This window comes from Gymnoscopelus braueri (assembly GCF_963280865.1).
Source record: "Gymnoscopelus braueri genome assembly, chromosome: 18".
Classification (NCBI taxonomy): Eukaryota; Metazoa; Chordata; class Actinopteri; order Myctophiformes; family Myctophidae; genus Gymnoscopelus; species Gymnoscopelus braueri.
The window spans coordinates 38,383,187-38,393,287 of NC_137618.1; the positions used below are offsets into that span (position 1 = coordinate 38,383,187).

The 10,101-nt window shown below is 42.0% G+C and overlaps 1 pseudogene across 1 annotated transcript; it reads right to left on the reverse strand.

Annotated features, from left to right (window-relative positions):
* Positions 1-2,725: 2,725 nt before the first annotated feature.
* Positions 2,726-10,101, reverse strand: LOC308073354 (dehydrogenase/reductase SDR family member 12-like; annotated as a pseudogene). The gene is made up of 7 exons: positions 10,026-10,101; positions 9,658-9,719; positions 8,735-8,839; positions 8,369-8,459; positions 4,286-4,339; positions 3,025-3,181; positions 2,726-2,803 (listed from the first exon to the last, which is right to left on the reverse strand). The product of its transcript is annotated as a dehydrogenase/reductase SDR family member 12-like (transcript).

Below are 10,101 nucleotides of genomic sequence, written 5' to 3' on the forward strand. Positions count from 1 at the left end.
CCATCGCCAGTTTAGGGTGGCCGTCTACAGGACAGACGGACAGATGATGCTGTCTGTGTTCTGCATCTTCCCCGGAGATGAGGCACGGAGGCGTATCGTCTTCAGCGACGACGGGGCGCCTTCCCCTTCTACTCGCCGGAAGAGGGAGGCTGATGTCGATGAGACCTTCGTCAGAAGCCCCCCCTCGAAGCAAGCCACGTCTACTGTAACGCAGACAGACGCGGGATTGTTGAAACACCCATTCAAAGCTGGAGGGAAAACCACTTAGAAGTGGAGGCGCATGGGGCACCTGGAACCCCTGAAAGGGGCTGCTGGCACCACCTGAAGGAGTGGAGGGACAGGAGGCGGAAAACCCTGTCGGGGAGGCACCACTTGAAGGAAACAATTGTGGAAATAGCAGATCTACAAGCTCAGATCTATCAGCTATTTCCACAGAAACACAATTATCGTTAATCGCAATTATTTGATTGAAAATTAATCGTCAAGTAAAATGTCATAATCGTGACAGCTCTGTTGTGAGTTGATTTGGTGTCGATATTATTCTTCACAAGGTGAGTGATCTGTGAAATCTGCAGGGTTAGAGGATGCCTCTGATGGCAGTGCGTCGTGATAGGATCAGGTTGGCGGATGCCAGGGTGTGTCCTCGCCTCTGGGCACACTGCTGCTCCGATTGTATGTTGTTTGTTTAATGTTGTGATATTGATAGGTCGTTTAATGTTAAATTAAGGGGTGGTTGTTGACTTTTTATTCTGTTGGCTGTTCTCTCAGATAATGATATCTTGGGTTCTGAACACTTAAAAATTTCTCGTCTCGGATTTCTCGTTCTGGCACTGAGGGTATTCAGCAAAAACTCGGGATAACTCTGGGCCTGGCACTGAGAGAGTTAAGTAGGGGAGTGTGTCATATCTGTTGTTGCAATAGAAACTGGTACAGATTGGTTGTTCAGTAGGAAGTGAATCTGGGAGGGATTGCCTCACTATTGAATGAATTTTTTTCGGTTCACTGACAACTTTCTAGGGTTTTGACTTTTAACATCAAGTAGTAATAGTCGTATTAGAAATACGTGTTGCTCCGGGGGCACGGTGGCACAGTCGGTAGTGCTGTCGCCTCACAGCTAGAAGGTCCTGGGTTCGATTCCCGCAGGGGACGCTGTGGGCGCTGGGGGTGTGTTCTCTCCTCCGCGTCATCAGTGCCCATACCCTAGGTGGGGTTGGCGAAAGGGCCTTTCTGTGTGGAGTTTGCATGTTCTCCCTGTGTCTCCTAGGGTAGGTACCCTCACAAAAACATGCAGTAATCCTGGTCACTATACTGCCTCCCCCTGGCCAGCCGGGGCGCCTGATGGAGGGGAAGGGAACTGGTTGGAATAACGTGTTCCTTCCACGCGCTACGTCCAACAAGGGAAACTCTCCCCTGTCAGGTGACAAGAAGGTCAGTTGGCTCTCATGCATTGAAGGAGGCATGAGCTCGGCCCTGGCCTCCCTAGGTTGGCAGAGGGAAGGTAGTGCCCAGGATTACATAGACAATTGGCACTGGGTGTAAAAAATAGGGTTACAAAATCGTGGGATAAAAAAATTAGAGAAAAAGAAATAAGTGTTGTTAAGAAAATGCACCCCAACCCCAAAAAATAAAATAAAAAATCATTTGTCTGTCTATGTGATGGTCTCTAACCCTGGCGTCTTGCGGGGTCAGGCTCTAGGTAGCGTCTTGCGCCTGAGCGTTTAGCGACGTCTGTCTATCTGGCGCGTCTGGGTGTGGTAGAGGTAAAGCACTCTCCCACCACTGCAGCAGAAAGCTGGGTTCAACACCCAGCAGTAACGGCGGTGCCTCCAGCTTGGCCGGGCGCTCCATCAAACACAATTGGCCGTGTTTACGGGTGGGAACTTAAGCTGGCGATGGATCGAGTGACCGTCCTTTTTGCTGCACTTTAGAAGCCACTGGCAAGAGTGTATGGGAGGATGCACACAGTAGTTTATACCTCTCTCCAGCTGTGGTTGTGGTTCCAGCAACAGGGACTTAAGGACACTTGGGGACAATTGGGAATTGGTGATGACTAAATTGGGATCTCCTCTCATGGATTGACACCTTGACGTGGTGGAGGAGCTTGCGTTATCCCAGTGACCCAGAGAGCTAAGCTCCTGGCAGGTACCATGCCGAGCAGCTCAAAGGGTAAGGGGTCAGACTAAGGACAATCCGGTCAGATCAATCTTCTAAAGAACAGCAACATGTCTCACGAAGGATCCAGCGACTTTGGCGATGATGTGCAATTCAATCAGCCTACCGGTGAAGAAGAGGCAGATGACGGCCACGACTTCGACGAAGACGCCGCCGCAGTTGCCTTCATGCAAGCTCAGCAGGACTACATGAATGCTCAGGAGGCCCATGCTCAGGCAGTCGAAGCTTTGGCCGAACTTCAGAAAGAGGAAGAAGACTTGAATGACATTCAACGAATACAATTTGCCTTGGATGAAGCTGATGCACAAGAGCGGATCGATGCAGCTGACGCCGCCGTAGTTCAGGCCCGAGAAGAACTCGATGCCTTTAAGGCTAAAATGGCTAAGCAGAAGCGCTAAGTAGCCAGCTCTGATGCTAGCAAAAACTTTGTAAAATGTTGAAAAGTTTTGAAAATGTTTTGAATTGTTAATAAAAAAAAATTAACTAAAAAATAAATAAAAATAAAAATAAAGACTAAGGACAATCCATAGTTAAAACAAACATGTTACAGAAATCACAGCACGAAACCAAAGCATTCCAGGTAGACGTCCAAGGAGATGCCATCCACAACACCTGTGCAAGGTAGAAAAGCCTGGTATGTAAGAACTATTATATAAACTGTTGAGATCATGCATTCAGCCAGTGTGTCTGTCTGCAGCTTATACTATGTATGAGGTAGCGTCGTATTAAATACGACGCTACCTCATACATAGTATAAGCTGCAGAAATTTTCTTCTGCCCGCCAGGCCAAATAACTAAATTATTTAAATCATTTTAAAAACAGTCAAAGGGTATCTTGCAAAAGCAGTGTACATCTGTCATAAGGACTGTTAAGTAATATGTAGTGTTTTGGCAGAGTTCATGTTTGAGCTTTTTGGCCAGCTGTTCCAACGTAGCAAGCATCAAGTCCTCATCTTGTGGTGAGGCTCTAGTCCAGGCCAGAGGTAAGTGGAGGCCACAGCTTTGCGATCTGCAATAAATGGTATGAACAGTTAAACAGTATGAGACAAAGCAGGAACCCAGTGGTGTAGCACACAGGTTTTAGAAGATTATTGTGCCAGTTTAACCACTTTCCACCTGGCAACCCTATTGGACATGTTATTATTGGCTAAATTTAAATAGACTAAAGTAGCCGATCTACAAGCTCACTTCTGTGACATGTTGACATATTCATTGCACAACAATGAATATAGGGCCAGTGGTGGACAACGTACTCAACTCCAGTATTAGTCAGTTTAAGTATATATTCCTAGTCAAATATTACTTAACTTAACTACAAGTGATAGTTGCTCTGTCAATGTTGTATGATAGTCTCCGTACACAGTAAAATTCTTAGTGTTTATTTAAAACTCCAATCCAGAACTTATTTTAATGAATAAAACATTATTTTAACCAATATGTATGGTAGAGTATATTAATACGATATAACTAGTACATCTGCAGTGGATGTACGGAGATGGTCTCCCTACTCTTCCCTACCAATAGATGTCCTACCCGACACCTACTGAATGAAGTTGATAATGAAGGTCATAAGTCCAATATATCCCATTGCTCTTCCCTACCAATAGATGTCCTACCCGACACCTACTGAAGGAAGTTGATAATGAAGGTCATATATATCCCAATATATCCCATTGCTCTTCCCTACCAATAGATGTCCTACCCGACACCTACTGGATGAAGTTGATAATGAAGGTCATAATAAGTCCAATATATCCCATAGCCAAGAGCAGATTTCCTCTAGAATGAGTGGTAGATAATTGGTTTCCCAAGAGGGAGAACCAAGATTAGACCTCAGGTATCAACGTCCGTCGTTCACACCAATCACTATAACGATAACTATATTGTTTGCCATTGTCTTTGGTGTGTGGTCTCCACTTGACTTAGAAAGAGTTTTAAAACTATCAGTAGTAGTAATAGTTATTGTTGTTATAGTTACATGTGAACGCCCCTTTACAGCTGCAATTACTTTACTCCCTTGGGAGAAGACAATAAAACATAGTACGGATTGTGGCTTTAACAGAGGATTTTACTGTGTAATGTTATTGGAAAATGCGACACAACTGTGTCTCACCCTGGAAGAAGAGTCCACTGGGCTGCATGGCAGCGTTAGAGAAACACAAAGGCTCTAAGTTTACTCACAAGTAAGCAGGCCATCTGACAGACTTGGTATCACACTTCATTTCAGCATGAGCTGCCAGTTGTCTGATCCTACTCGACGGGCTGCATGCCGTAAGGCTAGGCGATATGGACAAGATCTAAATTTAAATAATAGGCATTTAAGTTCAATAGCCAAAAACAAAATGTAAATGTAAGTTATATTCAAACATTTTCCAAAAGATGAAGTTAATTCCAACCCTTTTCCAGGCCTGTAAAAGGTTTTTTGAATTTCAAAATATTTCCATGAATTTCATGACCGTGGGAACCCGAAGTTTTGCATACTGTCAGCTTTCATGCTGATCACATTTTCTTATATCATTGCTGTCAGGTGGAAACTTTGTATGTCCAAAAGCGTTCATTGTTTAAAAAAACTTTTTTAAATAGCCAATCTACAAGACGTCTATTTTCACTACTTTTGTGACACTCTTGCATGATAAACTTTAAAGTAGAGCCTTAATTTACAGGGAGAAAAAAAGAAAAATCATGAAAAGTTTAAACGTGGATATATGAGGTTTCTGCCCAACAGCAAAATATTATTGTAGCATAACAGATGTTCTGTTCTACCTCACTTTTATAAAGCAGGAAGCATTTGTTTTATTTTGACAATTTTGTGACTCAGGAATGTTTAAAGGTAACTCCAGACCAATCCTAGTCGGCCCGATTTTGGGCCGACTTGGCGTCGGGAAGCGTCGTCCAGTCGGTTAGGGGTCCGTCGGGACCTTTTCGGCCGACCCAGAGCCGACCGAACATGTTCAGCTTTTTAGCCGACTTGTAGAGCAGTGGCAGTGACAACAGAGGGCTGTCGGTGTTGCCAGATTATGTGAGAAACAAGCGACCATGTCTAAGAAAACCTACATTCACTGTTTCTCGTTGTTGCTCCCAGAGAGAGAGAGATTGATTGATTTGACCTACTTTTGCGCTGTGGTGATGTAATTTATTGGGAGCAGGTGTGTAAATTTGTAAAAAAAAAAAGGATTTTGCAGTCCAGTGACGGAGTCACATGCATCCGTGTTTATGTATAAATATGTAATGCGCAAGTATGTAAACATGTCCTTCTGAGTGGGAGTTCAAGCATTGCATGAATAGGCTCGTAAAGCAGGGAGATAGTGACAGAGGAAGAGTGGTAGAGGGGGAGAGAAAGAGGGAGGGAGAGAGAGAGAGAGAGAGGGGAGGAAGACAGAGAGAAAGAGGGTGGGAGAAAGTGGGTGAGAGAGAGGGAGATACCAGGAGCGAGGGAGAGAGAGGAACGGAGAAAGCGGGAGGGAGAAAGAGAGCAACAGAGAGGGAGAAAGAGAGGGAGAGAGAGGGAGAGAGAAACGGAGGGAGGGAGAAAGAGGGAGGTAAAAAGCGGCAGAGAGAGAAGGAAAGAAAGAGAGCGGGAGAGACAGAGGGAGAGAAAAAAGGGAGAGTGAAAGATTGAGAGAGAAAGAGCGAGCGAGAGATTGAGGAGACGGAAAGAGGGAGAGAGAGAACGAGCAAGAAAGAGGGAGGGAGAGAGAAAGAGTGAGAGAATGGAAAAGTGAATGAGAGAGAGAGAGACCCAGACCCAGCAAGAATGTGACAATTTTAGTCCGTTTTTTGGTGTGCAACACAACCCTCATTTAAGTGAATTGCTTTCACCTGCTGCTGCTGCGCGGCGTGTGCGCGCTACAGGGCATATCTCCGCCAAGCCAGGGTGACCTACCCAGGCTCATGAAATTCATATTCAGGCATAGTAGCCAATTAGAATGAAATCTGCAAAAACGGACTCATATACTGATACAGAACCATATATTGGCTATATATTATGGCTGTCGGGTGGAAATCTTGTATGTTCCTTTTTTATTATTATTTAAAAACAATTTAAAATCGTGAAAATAGCCTATCTACAAGCTGTAATTAATAATAATTAAGAAATACTATATTTTAAAGAGTGAAAAATCAACTAAAGTCATTATTAGTGCAAGTTCATTCACATTTCATTTGAATGAAAATAACTTGTGGGTAAAATACATTCTGTGAATCTAATGTGATTAATGTGACCCCTACTTCAGTCAGTGAAGTCCAGGGCTGAATGTGACATATTGAGACCTATATAACTAAATATTGGTCATTTGCCAACACATTATTTTGTGAAATAAATGGGTTATATTTCACAGATAGTTATACTATTCTTATAATATATTAAAATACAATCATCCTTAACCTTCAAGTTAAATGCATTATTTCCGTGGACTTAAAAATCTTTATTATTTTTTTGGATGGCCTTCCTGCCCTGGCATTTGGCCTTTGTGCCCTCCAAAAAATTACAACACCAAAGGCCAAGTGGCCTTGCCCCTAAAATGACGAAATTCCAGACTTGAATGCAATAGATGTACTCTGAGTCTGTTACAAGTAAAAGTCCGGAATTCAACATTTACTTGAGTAAAAGTACTAAAGTATTGGTATAAAAATGTACTTAAAGTACCAAAAGTAAAAGTACTAAAATGTTTGAAAATAGCAGATCTACAAGCTCAGAACGTGTGCATCGCAACACGTTGTGAGCTTGTAGATCTGCTATTTTCAAATAGCTTATAGGTATAAAATAGGGCTAAAGTGGTTAATGTATGTTTCATAATGATTTATATCTGCAAAGTAACTAGTAACTAAACATTTCAAATAATTGTTGTGGAGTACAAGTATAGACAATTGGAAATACTCCAGTAAAGTAAAAGTACCTCAAAATTGTACTTAAGTACAGTACTTAAGTAAATGTACTAGTTACTTTACACCACTGCACATCAGTGAAGAAAAAACGCTGGGAACATCCCTAAGTGGCTTTGCAGGGAAACAAGCCCAAAGTCGCTTATAATAAGCAGAGCTGGCAACGCTGGCAGGCTAAAAGTCAAATTAGCACATGAATGGCCAGTCGGCCGACAGACTTAAATGCCAACTTTTGCCAACCGAATACCAGTCTGTTGCAGTCTGTTGCAGTCTGGAGTAGTCTGCAATAGTCTGGACGAGTCTGTTTGGTCTGGAGTTACCTTAAGCCATACTTACGTTGAGAAAAAACTAAAACTAAACTAAAACATTACCAGCACTTTCTGTGATTCTAGTATGCTTGTTTATCATAGGAAGTCTTTAAAATGGCTCTTTTTCATTCAGTATTAGCCTAGTAACAGGGTGTGGGAGAAGAATCACCCTTTTCCAGTTCCCGCATATTTCGCAACTTTTCGCATATTTCCGCAACTTTTCGCAATTTTCCGCATCTTTCCGCATATTTCGCAACTTTCCGCATAATTCGCAACTTCCCGCAATTTCACCGCATAAAATCACATAAAAAACCTGCATATTTAATCGCATAATCAAGGATTTTAGGCCGCATAATAAAGGATTTTAGTCCGCATAATTAAGGATTTTTGCCCGCGTTTTTCTGGAGGGCGCGATATAGTATTGAAATAGACTACCAATGGGTTTATTCTGTTAATTTGTTTTGTATTGTTCCTATTGTCACAAAATTGAAGTACAGTTTCACTATATTGCAGTATAATCCAGTGTCCAAGCTAAAACATACATGTAACTTTGACCTTGATTTAATGTATGTCCTTGGGTTCTGGCAATCTCCAAAGTATCATCAAATGCATGGGCAACCCCAACTTAGTAGTAAAGAATGCCTTAAATGTTTTTCTGCAGTATTTAGTTCCAAAATTATATGTGTTTGACATTTAGCCCCAGTGGACTGGCGGCCATCTTGGATTTGACCTTTCAGAGGTCAAATCTGACTTAAATCTGTATTTACTAACTATGCTGAAAGTTTCACTCTTCTTACAAAAAGTGCACGATCGTATTGCTATTCCGCTCTACTATATAATAGCTACTGTATTTGCCCGGCTGTTAGGTGCTGTACTGCTATAAACTGTACCAGGCGTGCCACAATCAATCCAGATCATATTATGCCGCTACTAACTGCACAGCGATTGACTTAGTAGCAGTACATGTGCAGTGTAGAGTATGGAATGAGAAGTCCTCTGTTGGTTACCTGGTGTATCTGCCCAGCCGGGGTGCATGACGGAAAAGTGAATGTCTTTGTGTTGCGATGCCCATCTCTCTGTCAGGATCACCTGCTGCCTCTGTCAAAACAAAAGGCACTTTAACAGGCGTGTAAACATTTGAACCAAGGACCAACCCAACCCACCTCAACACAACAATATGAATATATTTAGTATAAAAGAAGGTATAACAGTCATATTATTTTAATTTACATTTCAAAGTTCTAACAAATGTACAATACTGTATATATTTTTATAACATTTTTCTATGGACCACTTGTAATTATTCCATGGACCACTGGTTGAGAAACAGTGCTCTAAGATATGGGTCTGTGTACAGTGTCTCCCTTTCGTACTTTGTTCTGAGCATAGGCCATGGTACCATCTAATGTCCCCTTCTCACACTGCATATCGTCCACTTTCAGCTTTTGCACCAGCATGCCTCCTGATGACACAGTGATCTGCAAAGATGTGATAACAAATTAGTACGGCTCTGTAAGCCACACCAAGGCTAGCCATCTATGAGTGGGTCTGTATGTGTGTCTCTGTTGCACTGCCCGGAGCTAATTTCACAAACTACTAGAACAATCATCACCTACGTTTGTATGCACACTGCCAGTCGGCCACAGAAGTACCTCCACAAATTGTTTTCCTCCACATATGTTGTACACGTTTTGAAATATTTCACTTTTATTCTATAGTCAACAGGCCTGTAATAACACTGAAATTTATATCACTCCACATTTGGAGTGATATCATACATCATAGATATGCCATAGAGTTCAGACAACTGATGCCATAGGACTGATGTCACAGGCTGGTCACATGAAGTCAAAGCCATGCCGTATCTATGTGGATCCAGAGATCCACATAATTTTCCACGTTTTTCCCTATGAAAGACAACTTAAAAAACATATCCAGACTATTTGGGTTTTACACAGTTACCAGTTTAAATGTTAGCCTTTCTCTTTTATGAAGAGATAATAAGTTATGGAAGGAATCTGGACAAGCTTCAAATGATGTGCACATATAGTTCATAACGTGTGCATCAGTGTGGTCAAATTCAAGCTCTTAACCACTTTCAACCTGCTGTTCCCTATTTTGGGCATGCATGTGACATAAATACGCCTGCATTACATCTTAAAAATAGCAAAGATGGACGATCTACAAGCTCACAGCGAGTTGTGAGCTTTTAGATGGCACCGCATGGCACCTTACAACAGAGTAAAAGATGGGGCTTAAGTTAAAAAGCTGCTGACAAAGACAGACCACAACCCACGACTCTGGGGTCTTCAGCTTGTTTCAAGGTAGGTATCAAGGCTGCAGTGAGGATGTACGTGTCTGAAAATAAACACAAGTAGATAAAAGAAGTCAGCAACACAAATTCGTGGATCCTCCACTTGCACTGTTGTTACATAGCATTGTATACAGGGAATGAGGCATCATCCCTGCTTCTGGTAAGATTAAATAAATGCATTTCCTTTTGGGAAATGTAGACTGTCAGACATGTTTGATATACATATTTGATAATATCACAATTTAACAATTTAAATACAAATGAAAATGTCCATCTCTCTGTTTGCTTTACAAATCAAACCCTGGTTGTTTTACTGAAATTCAAAGTGACATTAGCTTTCCCTTTCTTACCTGGAGTATTTGTGGCAAAGTTCTTCTCCAAGCCCTCCTCAGTTAGTTCTCTCAGATTGACCATACACCCCGCATT